This window comes from Condylostylus longicornis, unplaced genomic scaffold (assembly GCF_029603195.1).
Source record: "Condylostylus longicornis isolate FDR11 unplaced genomic scaffold, ASM2960319v2 ptg000055l, whole genome shotgun sequence".
NCBI classification, from domain to species: domain Eukaryota; kingdom Metazoa; phylum Arthropoda; class Insecta; order Diptera; family Dolichopodidae; genus Condylostylus; species Condylostylus longicornis.
In genome coordinates, this window is record NW_026578024.1 from 3,434,578 (window position 1) to 3,447,881 (window position 13,304).

At 25.5% G+C, this 13,304-nt stretch overlaps 1 protein-coding gene across 2 annotated transcripts in view; it reads right to left on the minus strand.

Annotated features, from left to right (window-relative positions):
• LOC129611801 (putative uncharacterized protein DDB_G0282129) overlaps positions 1 to 13,304 on the minus strand; it is a 79,483-nt gene that overhangs the window by 48,491 nt on the left and 17,688 nt on the right. The gene's annotated exons all lie outside the window — the stretch shown is intronic.

Sequence of the window (13,304 nt, forward strand, 5' to 3'; positions counted from 1 at the left end):
CAAAAAGAATGAAGTATGATCAGATTTTCCAACAAATAAGAAAATTAGAACCTATTTTAAAAACAAATTTTTAGCATTAGTTTATTGAACTATTTTTCATTGATTAGTTTGAAACTGATTAATATTATCACGTTTCAGTCGCTACTTGAATTGTTTGTTCATTAGGTCAACTTTCTTCTAGCGAAAAGTTCATATTTTCAAATATATTAAAAATTTTTCATCTTTCTGCAAATAGTTTAAAAAATAAATAAAAGAAAATTTTAAGAAATTTTAACGAGAAGGAAAAGCCATTCTTAAGGATATTCAAAGGAAAATTATTCTAACTGTTTCATTTTCTTTTTAAGTGGAATAACTTTCATTTTTCCTTTATTTCTTGATGTCTTAAAGATATAAAGAACTGGAGTTATGTCGTTCTAAATAAATAATAAAACGAGTAAAGTAATTTATTTTCTAAGGCAGAAAAAGAAAAGGAATCTCCTGGGGTTATCTAGGATTTATATAAAAAATTTTTTTAATAGAAGGCGTTTCACAAAGAACATAAAATGAACATTTTTGAAGAAATGTTAGAAATGGAGGGAAAACAGTGGCAATAACTCAGTTGAAATAGTGATGGCTATGCAATAACTAAAGAATGGAAATAGTTAAATAAATTTTATGTTTTTCTATTCTGATTTTAATTTAATTTAAAATAAAAAAAAATCCGACTGAGAAAAGATGGCAAAATGATCTAGAATTTTAAATATTTTCAAATTAAATACTCGAAAGAAAGAGAATGCAAACTAATGTTTTGAAATATAAAATGGAAAGCAATGCGAAGGAAAATCAGACTATATCTTGTTTAAAACCTTGAACGAAAAACAGAGACAGCAGCCCAGTGGCAATTTAAATGCAAAATTATGATAGTACTAGAAATAATAATAATTTCATTTTGAAAATGTATTGTAAAAAAAAAGGATCTGAAAATTTTCTAAAAATATTTTATGGTTTCTACTTTTATTAAATTTTTTAATTTTCAGTTGAACATTTTTTTTTTTTGATTTAATTTTTAATTCGGCTGTGCTTTGCAATTTCAATATTATTTTTTTTTTGATATTTTATAACTATAATTATGTGCTGCACAGTAGAAGTAGATAAGCAAAAAAAAAAAAATAAAGTGTGTGAATGGTTTCATATTTTGCGATATTAAACCATGGTGTAAAAAATTGGTTTAAATTATAGTTTTTGAGATTTAAATTTAATTAGAAAAAAGTGATGACACGTTAAATGAGTATCTGTGACAATTAAAAAAAAAACAATAAACAGCGTAAATAATTTTGTCCTATTCAATCTTTGTTATAAGATTGAATAGGACAAAATTATAAATTAAATTTGACTGAAGCACAATTGAAGTCGATTCTGAATCCGAAATTAATTTTAAAGCGTTCTGAATTGAATGAGAACGAAATGAAAATTAAATGCGAATTAAATTCAAAACGCAAAACCTTCAATCACTGTACAAGACAACTTCTGCGTTTGTTGCGTGGCAATGTAGTTGTTTTCAGAAGCAAGAAAATCATATAAGAATTCAGCAAAGATTAAATTCAAATATTTGATAGCAATGAATTTCATCATTTAAAAGACGTGTTAATTTATTATCACTCTGTATCATTTATATCACTTATTTCCCTCTATTTGTTATAATATGATAACATTTTCTCACTTTTTTGCTAATACTCCAGTACAATACTGAACTACTATTTATTATGCACTATATTATTTTAAAGAACTAATCGAGTTTCAAACCGCATTTATATTTAAAAAAACTTATTTTCACTGCATATTTGTACATGTTTTAAACATTTGCTTATACCAATGAAATTTCTACTTCAGGTTTTTCAACTTAATATTTAAAATATGAAAAAACATGAATTTGAATGTAGGTCATTTCGTTGAAAATGTGTTGAGTAAATAAAAGTTGAAAAAATAATAATATGTATAGAAACCAAAAACAAATTAGAGAAAAAAATTTAAAATAAAATTTTGAGGTTAAAAAAGTTCATATACGAAAACACATAACATGCTTTGTTTTAAAATTCTCTTTTTATTACAATCAGAATTAATTATTTGAAATACGAGATTATGGTTCATTTGAAAAGATATTTTATTAATATGAATTTAATGAAGTTTATGTATACAATACAGCAGTAGTAGGAGTTGTGAAAATGGTGATTGCTTTTGATATAATTGCTTCTTTTCAAGTAGATAATTTGAAGTTAAAATGGTTTTCTGTTGCCAAGTGGTTTAATATTGTGGTTACCAGCTTTATTATATCAAAATTTCTTATAACTAGGCTCGTAGGGTATAATTTTTTAGTGAGCAAAATGCTTATTTACATATCAATTTTTTTATAAAATTTAGTGCTTTTCAACTTGGGGGACCCAAGAATGAAATTGAAGTGTTAACTAATATTAGTCGCAATTTTCGGCCCACCTTGTCCCTCTTTACACTTTTAATTTTTGATTTTACACTCTTAAATTTAATCGTGCAAAAAACTCAAGCCATATAAAGTGACGTACATTAACATTTCTCTAATCAATTTGAAAACAAAGGTAAACAAAATAAAAATTTGTTTGTTTGTTTTCGTAATTGTTTTTTTCGAAAAATCAATAGAATTTTTCTTGAAAAAAAAAACATTAAAATTTCAACGAAACTTTCTTACACGGGTATTTTCTTTTCAATTCATTTGCTTTAATTATTCATGTTATACTTTTAATTAATCAAATATAAAATATTTTAGATCTACAGACCTGAACTAAATCTTTTTTAAATTTGAAATGGCATACGTTTCAACTTTAATGTTTCTATTAAAATTTGTTGATTTTGTTGCAATTTTTTCTATATAAGTTTGAGTAAAGATCCTTTTTTCTTCAAAAATTTTCTCTATCTTTATATTAAAAATTTTTCTTTTTATATTTTCTTTGTTTTTTCATTCCATTTCGTTTCATTTTAATGGATCAGTTTATTTCGTAGTTTTACAACTTTTTTTTTTCATCTGTATAGTGTTGGCTTTTAAGAATACTTGGATTTTCTTCAATTGTTTTGTTTTGCGAGGATTTGAAAATGTTAAATGAAAATATTAGAATTGGAGTAAACAAAAAATTCTTTTCTATATACAACTAAGATTATATATAGTATAAATAATTTTGTAAGAATGTGAATTGGGATGCACATACAAGCTATATACATAATATACTATATATTATATAATCAAAAAATTAATTTAGATATTCTTGTTGATTGTATATTTGTTTTTTGTTCGAAATTATACTTGTGTGAATAAACTAACAAAAAACAAAAAAAAACAGGATAATACAAAATTTCTTAAGAAAACTCGTTTTATTTTTCCTAAATTGTTGTTCTCGGTTTCAAGGAATCATTATAACTTTAATTTTCAAGATGTTTGCCTGTTTTCTATTTTATTGGAAGTTTTTCATTAGAAATTTCTTTTTTTTTAGAAATTCATTAAATATTTCGTAGGCAGAATATTAATTTGCTCATTCTTTAATAAAATAATAAATAAATAAATAGAAAATAGTGAAATGTGCCTATTTTTTTGTCTATTTTCTTAAATTTTATTTAATTTTAAAAGCATTATATTGTTTCACTCACTGCGCTTTTTGAAATTCTTAAATATTGCAAAAAATTGCATACTTTTAGGGCGGTTAAAAATGAATCTTTATAATTGTAAGTAAAACCTATTAAAATGAAATTTAGTTGTTCTATTTTTTTTATTCTACATAAAATTTAAAGGGTAAGAGTTTCTTAAAATATGAAAAATTTTCGCCTGTCATAGTAAAAGAAATTCAATCAAGTTTGAAAACAGGCTGCAAAAAATTTTTAAATATGCAGCAAATATTTTATTACTTAAAAGTTTTTTTTATTACTTCGAATTTTTTCAAGATTCGAAGAGAAAAAATGCTTGCAATTAATAAAATTTAAACGCACAACAATTGGTGTAATAATTTTACAATTTTACGTAAAATTTTAGAGCAATATCAACCTCACATTGTAAAACTTGTTATATAAGAATTTGGAAATAAATAGGAACTTTTTTATTTAAAGAACTGTTGAATTTCTAAGTGAAATTATAAAATTCTATATAAGCTTTTAACATCGAAATGATTAATTATATTCAAAAAAAAAAAAATTCAAGAGAAAATAAATGTGAAAATAAAATTGAAAATTTTTATTCTATTAAATTTGAAAAGAGTTTAAATTTCAAAAAATAATTCTTTAAAAATGCAATAACTCACAATTTTTTTTTCCTCTTAAAATGAATATAAATTTTCAATTTTTTAAATTTCACTTGAATTCATTATACTGGTACATGAATATAAAAAAAAATTTCTTATATATAAAATATTAGCAGGAATTTATCAAATTTGAATTGCAAAATGACTAGCTAAACATTACATTTCCATTAAATTTAGGAAAAAGATTTTCATTTTCATATACATATAAAAAAAGTTAAATTTTCTCAGCTCCTAGTTGTATAGAACAAAAGAGAAAATTCTATTTTTTCCTATTCCTGTTTTTCTTTCCTATTCACAACATATAATGAATGATAAGATAGAACATTGACGAGCTATAATAGAATATTTAAAGATATTAAATAATTTTAAATGCTACGTTTTTTCTATTTTCCAAAACCTCAAGAGCGAGAATAGTGTGCGAGTATGATATTTTGCTTTAAAGAAAATAAAGGATAAAATTCATTTTCAAAATTTTATGTAAACATTATTTGCACGCATACAATATAATATTCTTATCCTTATATACCATCATTAGTGATAAGGAAAAGAAAAAAAAATTTAAAATATTATGCTAATATTAAATCAATAAACATTAAACTGAACAACTACACACCCACATATACTATTCTCTCACATGTGTGAGTCTTATGAATAGCTTTTTTTTATTAGAAAATTTTTATTTTCATATATTATGCTATCCGGAAGTCTTAAACATTTTCCTTAATTGTACACAATTTTTATATTATACATTATATCCTTATCATAAATATATAGTTGTGTATGCGTATGATTCGTATGATAAAAGAAAACAAGAAGCGCAATGAAGGATAATATTTTTTAAGCCGACATAAGTTTATGGAATTTAAAATTATTTCCTCACGTACAACTTTTTCAAGTATATTCTTGCAATATCTGACTTTCCCAATTTTAATATTAAAGGATACCATAATGTTATTTTTTCCTTGTTATATAAATGTGTAATTGAAAATCGTTTTGTAAAGTTTAAAGTATAAACATTTTTTCAAATATTTTTAAATTGTTAAATTTACATTCTTCAATACCTTGTATTTATATAATAATAAGTGTTCTATTATTAAATTTGAATTCGTATTTTTTTAATATATATTTAGTTTGAATTTTTTATGAATTTCGTAACCAAAAGTAAGTCGTTATTATAATGACCATGTAGGGAATAAAAGTAAACGCTATAATAAAATTGAATAATATCGAGAACGTGGTGAGGAATGTGTTTTAATGCTTATGTAATGATAATATTTATTTTATGGATACAAGATTACATCAAATAATGTTCAACAAATAACGTGAGGAAAAATTGTTAAGAAATCATAAGGAAAGAATTATTAATATTCTAGCAGATTTCTTAAAAAACTTCTTTCTTTTAATAGAAAGAAACCACGAATTCTACATCGTACTCAAAGACACTTTTATTTCTACACTATTTATTAAAAATTAATTTAAAGCAGATATTAATCAGTTTTTGTTCACGTATCTAAGGTGGTGTCTCTAAATGTTATTCAAAAATATTTAAAGAATTTTACAAATTGATCAGTTAAAATCGTATAAAAAATCAATTTATATTTTAAAAATCTTATTTGTTCTATTAGAATAGCATATAGAAAAATCTTGGCAATTTAACACATTTAAATTTTGTGCAAAAAAATCAGAGCTTAAAAAATAAGCAAAACCATCAAAATTCAATTCGGAAATTCGCTAACATTTTTGTATGAAAATAAAAAAAAATTGTTCAAGTCACATACGTTTCGCATCTGTTTTAATAACTGTAATACAAAGTATCTATAAATCGATTTACAAGTCTAATAAAAAATCCTCTCAAACCATTATAGAAAAAAAAATTTCCAAATATTCACAAAAATTTTCTCTTCCTTTTTCGTTCTTAAAGAAAATAATAATACGTTTGAACCCTTTTTGATCCTGACAAGACTTAAAGCGAAAATTATGCTTATTTGCTATATTTGTGTTTTCTGCTTTTGTATATATAGGGAATAGAAAAACGGAGGAAAAAAAAATTATCAAGAAAAATGAAATTTTAAAAATCTTTTCGCAAAATATTTTACAATTTTCTTTTCCACATCTTTTACATGGAAGGTTTCTCTTTTTTCGCTTAGATTGTAATGTGACATGCAAAAAAACAAAAAATCCTGTGTCTTGTATGTGTCATAACACTTACAAAATGGTAATTTGCTTTTTTGTTTCTTCTTATTTCTCTAAAATTTACAATGTTATTTTGTCTGAGCTTTGTTTTTCACCATAACAACATTGTTATAGAGAATTGTACAATATTAAAATGTGTACCTATCTAGACCTAATTAGTATTTATGTAAACGGTTGGATATTTGTCTTTTTTTATAAGATGATTAAGGTCATTTTTGTGTATATATAATAATTTAAGTATATAATTTAAAATAAAGTTGAAAAAACGATGAAAAATAGTTTTAATTTAGATTTGGGTTAAAATTAATGGAAAATTTGTTTTACATTCCAATATGTTTGTGTAATTTGATGTGTACATGAAACAACTTAGGGCAAATCTTGTTCTTTTTTTAGACAAGTAAATATGACCCCAATAGTGCACAGGAGAAATGTAATGAGGAATATTGTTATGATACAATTTCCAAGTCCCAAGATAAATTTCAAATATTTTATATAATCGGATTGAATAATTGACTTTGCAAAGCCTGTAAGGAAAAATAAGAAAAATATTGTTGTATCGAAATAGTTCGGTCATGAGTGTTTATTAGTTGTGTAAAATTTAGGATAATTTGTTTTTTCTTCTGTTGAAAAATTGCATAAAGCACAGATCCGGTTCAAGGACTCTATTGCAACTATTATTTTTCGTATATGTGCAGAGTTTAAAAACTTGTTGTTTTTTTGACAAAATAAGTTTTTTAAAAATGCTACTATTGAAAATTTGAGCAGATAAAGCAAATTAAACAATAAAACAAGTTTTCGAATTATGCCAAAATTGTGTCAAGCTAACAAATTAGTTTTTATCCAATATCAACTAGAATTTGTATCTTGCAGTCAGAATGGGACAAAAATGTTAAAATTTCCTTTTTAAAAGTCGCAAACGTCAATGCTTTTTTTTGCTTAAATAAAAAATAAAAATATATAAACATTTCATACAGACATACCTACTTACTGGAAAAATATCATAAAATTTAAAGCAACATTTTACACGTACCTAAAAAAATTGGGCATAATATAAGAACTGAGGTTAAAAAATACGAGAAGAAAAAGTAATTTTCGAATAATATTTCTGTATTTTGGCATATATGCAAATCTATATGTGCCTATGTACACGTATTCTCAAATAGATAAATATGTATAAGAGTATTAGATATGTGTACATTGTGCATACACAAATAATAAAAATCAAAAAGATATTTATGGCAAAAAAGGCAAGAAATACTACGTCGAGTACTCGGTACGAATACAAAATTATCTAATTTTCAAATCTAAAAATTTTTTTCTTTTGCTTCACAAATTTTTTCTTCATTTTATTTTATAAATCTTTACAATATGTTTATAGAAATTTTATGACAATAAATAAGTATATTTTATTGTATAAATCATATTTTTAAAATAAATGTATGGGTTTATTTTTATAATAGCAATGCTTTTATCGAAATTTTTATCGAATTTCAATATTTTTAATAAAAAAGAAAATAAATCTATAATTATGCATCAGCACTCAATTTATGAATGCCAAAAAATTGAAAATAAATTTTGCGAGAAAAACATATAAGAAATTCAGGAGGCTTCTTTCTCTTTTTTAGTAATATATAGATTCGAAATGTCGTATAAAAAATTCATATAGTTCTTGATGAGCTATGCAGATTTAAAGCAAGGGGTATTTGAAAGAGCATTTGAAAACAACTTTGACATGGCAACTTTTTCGGAATAGCCATCGACACCCTTTTTGATCAATGTCCAAGGACGCCAAATACATTCGTACCGATGATAGATAAGGTCACCAGAAATTTTTTTTGCAGATTGTTTTTGAAATGGTTGCACCTCGCAAGGAATATTCGCAAGAAGAGTTTGATTAAAATTAAAAATGAGAAACTTATTGCTTTTTTGTAAATTTGAACTACAATTTTTGCTGGGGACTCAAAAATCTACCAAGCTAGGGCCCCACGTACACTAAGACAAGCATAGGAAAGGACAAGTTTGAAAAATGGGTCTTTCGATGTTCTTTTTACTGATTCGCATTCGATCACAATATTCAGATAAAATTCAGGCTACAGCGGCTATATTTCTTAATTGTCCTATAAACATAGTTATTATGTTTTTCTTATTGTACAAAATTCAAAATTTATGGTCATTCTGCAAAAATATATATGTGTATATTTGTGGGACAAAATATAAGACGACCTACATGCATATACTTTACATTAATGCACGTGTACTTTATTTTAATATAAGTTGGTACTCATAGTAATATAAGTGTATGGAGTAAAACAATATTTCAGTAATATTTTAAAATAACTTTGAATTTTACAGCAATAAAAATCGTATGTGTTTTTTAATGCACGTGTTTGTATAAATATCGATAAACATTAAATTTATAGTTATAACAATATTTTATTTTTAACATTTTTTTTCATTTTTACCTTTTATTTACCTACCTACATTCACACATGTATAAATGTAATAAAATTTAATACAACGTTCATAACATTTTAATTTTAAATGTAAAACAAAATTTTTTTTTTGTTTTGGAACATAGGGAGTGATAAAAATATATTTTAAGGACAACGTGGCATATCTACTTATATACCATTACATTTATTATGTTTCAATGTGTTAAGATAAATTTTTGGTGTAAAAGGGCACAAAAATTATCTAGAATTTATGGTAAACTTTCATATGTTTTTGAAGACTTTTTTATTGTGTACATTGTATGTAACATATAAGGGAAGAAATGTGATGGCACCAAAATTCGTATGTTGATTTTTCAGCATTTTTCCATTGCAGCAAAACAGATTTACCGATCTAATCGATGAAATTTCTTGAAATTTAATGTTTGAGTTCTGTTTGTGAACGCAACTTACTCAACTAACTTCTCAAATAAAGCTAAATTAGAAAATTTTACCCTTCTTAGAAAAGGACGTGAATTTTTTTTGAAGGTAATAGTTTTTTAAGAACATCTTGTGCAATTCTTTCGTCCAATGCCAATCAGTGCCAATAAAATAGGAATTCTTGGTCATTGTCATGTCAAATAGAAATTGCGGTCGGTTATGTGCTGCTCATATTATTGCTTTAAAATTATTGCTACAATATTTTTTTTATTTGTAAATATTTTCGTCCTTAAGTGATATCCAAACAACAAAAAAAAATATGAAAAACTGTTAAGAATGAATGAAATTTTTGCATTAAAAATTGATCGAGTGAGTTAAACATTTTTAATACTATACGTAAGTTGGAATATGAATGTAAAATGAATGATTTTTATATTTTAAAAGTAATCTGTGGGTTTTGATGCAGTAATGAGTTATTTTAAGCATTTTCTTTTCAATTTTTTATTAGAATAAAAAAGTGTACACCTCGTGTAGATATTTTGAATGTTTGCATAATTTAAGTTGTGTTTAAAATAAAAACTTTCTTTGAACAGCTAAAATTTATGATTTTATATTTTGAACTTCTACAAAACATATACATATATGTATAATTATATGGTACACATATTCTGTTAGTCGCCTCGCATGACGTGATGGGTTGTTATTCTGAATAAAGTGAACTTTTAAATTCGAAATTGTATCAATAAAAACCATCTCACGTTGTTCGATAAACCGAATATGGTTAATTAAAACTTCGATTTGAGTAAGATAATTATTATTAGTACGGACCTCAACCCTAGTCTCCCCTTCCTAAGTAAACTCTTTAAGTAAACTTTATTTTGCTTTCAGAGTACCTGACAAGGGGCCTTACAACAAGTCAGATGAACACTAACACTAGATGTGAGTCTTTGCTAGAATTTTCAATTAAAAAAAACCTAGAAGGCTTTAAAAATTTAAAAAAAACCTAGAATATTTAAAGTTAGGAATACCGCAACTTTTTTGACTAGGGTTAGGCTACATAGGTTCTTACGTAAGGGCCGGATGCCAGCGACCAAACATTTGAGGAAACCGGAAAGCGACTACGGGGGAATATGGAGCAAAGGGCTCCGACACCAATCTGTATATATCAGACCTGTGACGTGAGAGCATTGAACATCACTTCCTAAGGAAGGCCAAAGGGCTGCAAGTAAATTTGCGAAAGAATAAGATTGGCTGTGGGCACCTTTTAGCCCATCAAGACCTCGGGAGTGGATGGGCTTTTACCAGCATTCCTGCAACCGGGGCTGGAGTAAATTATGCCTTTCTTGATAAAAGTGTTGAAGCAGCTTGGCTCGGGGATACATGCTATCTACAGTCTGCAATGTTTACCGCACTTTGGACATATTCTTGTTGCCTTAGATTTTTGTAAAGTCGTTAATTAATTGTTTGAAATAAAAACCATCCATAATTGTGTTTGAACAGCATTTTGTAAATAGCTCCTACTTCTCCTTATAACGGTACGAAATTTTCATAAATGTCACGAAAGTAATATTGAAATAATTGATTTGATTCCATTGAAATTGCTTGTAGAGTAGAGTCCTAAAATCGATCACTTCTTTTGAAATGAAATATTGTTAAATGTGTAAAATTAATAAAATCTTTGATTTAAATTTTTTTTTCCAAAATTTTTAAGAGTTATTGAAGAGAGCAATGCAAATTTAAATATTTTAATATATTAATATTTTTTTCTGACAAAAATATTAAATGAATAAAATAAAAAAATAACTAATCCTTTTAAGTATAGTTGTCAGTCATGTAAATGAACGGAAAAAGCACAAACAAAAAAAACCAAAGGGACAAAAGATGAAAAAGGAAACAAAAAATTTTTATTGACATTTCAAGTTTAATTAGTGAAATCATTGACCGTTCACTTAATATTTTTATTTCTAAAAAGGAGAAAATAAAATTCAAAAGAGTACAATTGAAATTTGATTTATTTTTTCATTTGTGAATGTTACGACCATTTATCGCAAATTTTTTGTTTGCTAAATGAACACTTTGAGAATAATATAAAATGATGAAGTTTAAGTATTGTCAAACAGCATTCAATTTTGATATTAGTTTCTATTAAAACCGTCATTCAATTCTATTCATTCAATTTTAATATTTCATTAGTTAGAATTTTAATTCTTGGTTTCTAACTGACTTAAACTAAGTTCGAAAGTAACACATATTTAGTTAAATTACTTTATACTGTTGGATTGTGATTTCTACAATTTTGTATATATAATTAAAAGCAAGAGCAATGAAGTGTTTTTTTGTAGTTAAGTGCTTTTTAAAAGTAAATTACGTTTACAGATGTACAAAGTTTAAATATATAGGTTTCAATAGTTTTAATATAACTTTTTTTATAAAATGTTATACAATACGTTTTTGAGTGAAAGAAACACTATTGGTGTAGAAGGCGTTTAATTCTCAATTTATTTGTAAAAGAAAATTTTAAATTGGCACGTGTTAAAATTTTAGTTAAAAATTCTTGGATTTTAATTTAAAAAAATCCTTGTTAATATTGAAACAATTATTTTGGGGTTTAAAAAAAACTTTTTTTCAATAAAACTTTAAATTTTAATCACATTTGTGTGGAGTAAATCAACTGCCGGCATATTATCATCTCCTTTATTTGTGTGTGTGCGTTTAAAGTAGAAATGAAATTAAAATGACTAAAAATAGCAAGATTTTTGAAAAAAATATATAATATTATATAATAGTTTTGATAGAAACAAATATATACGTATGTATTTATAAAATTATTTATAAGATTTAAAAGTTTTAAAGATTTCAAGATAACTCACTCTTCACTTTTATGAGGTTAGATTTTTTGTTAGATATAATAGAGCGTTCTTGAATCAGAATCTCAACGTTTTTGAGTAAGTACAACAACATAAGTAACCTTTGTGGGGATGCCTAGACATTACGCTCGTGGCATAGTTGTAAATTAGAAAACTGACGTTCACCAATATTATTGAACTCTACCCAATTTTATGCCTCCTTAAGGTAAGGAGGAAGTCGGGAACTGACCACTCAAGGTTGTCTAGACTTGTGGTCATTGCTGGGTGTACCGTCTGGACATCTAGATCAGAATAGAATGACGAAAATGTAGAGAGGATTCTGCCGTATTTTTCTGGAGAATAACGAGATGGAGGAAACATATTTTATTTTTCTCGAAAACAAACGGGTGTTTGACCAAATAAATATAACACTTTGTTTGGAGGAATTTGATAGTCTTTCGGACATCTTCGATAGTCTCAACGGACATTGTAAATATACTTACAAAAGTTTTAGACCATAGATAATGCAGAACCTATTTTAAACATTTTTCGGGAACAAATCTTGTTAATTTCTAAGCCATGAATTATGTTACTTTGGTACAATTATGTTGCGACCTTGGGTTCGCAAGGTCGAATGCCAAAACGTTTGTCAACAAAATATCTAAATTTTTCAAGACTTTCTTTCGCTGTTTGCAAAATGTATATATGTCCCAAATGCAATCAAAATCATTACGACTGGAATTAAATAAATCATTGAAAAAAAACAGAAAACATAGGAAATTCAAAGTCCTTTCTCGGTTATTAAACAAAAATTATCGATTTCCATCTGACAATTCATTTAACATTCTAAAAACGATGATGACAATTAAGTTGAAAGATAATTATAAAATTCTTCGAAAAACCGATTATTACCAGTGCTTTGGACTCAAGATGTTTGATTACTTTCTTTGGTGTATAATAAAATTACCATGACAATTAATTGCAGAAATTTTTTATCTTCTTTGGCGGTTATTTAAAAATTAAATCAATTAAAATGACCATCTGATTTAGATTATCGTTAATCAAAACCTTCAAAGAGGCTCGTAATTTTTTATTAATTAATT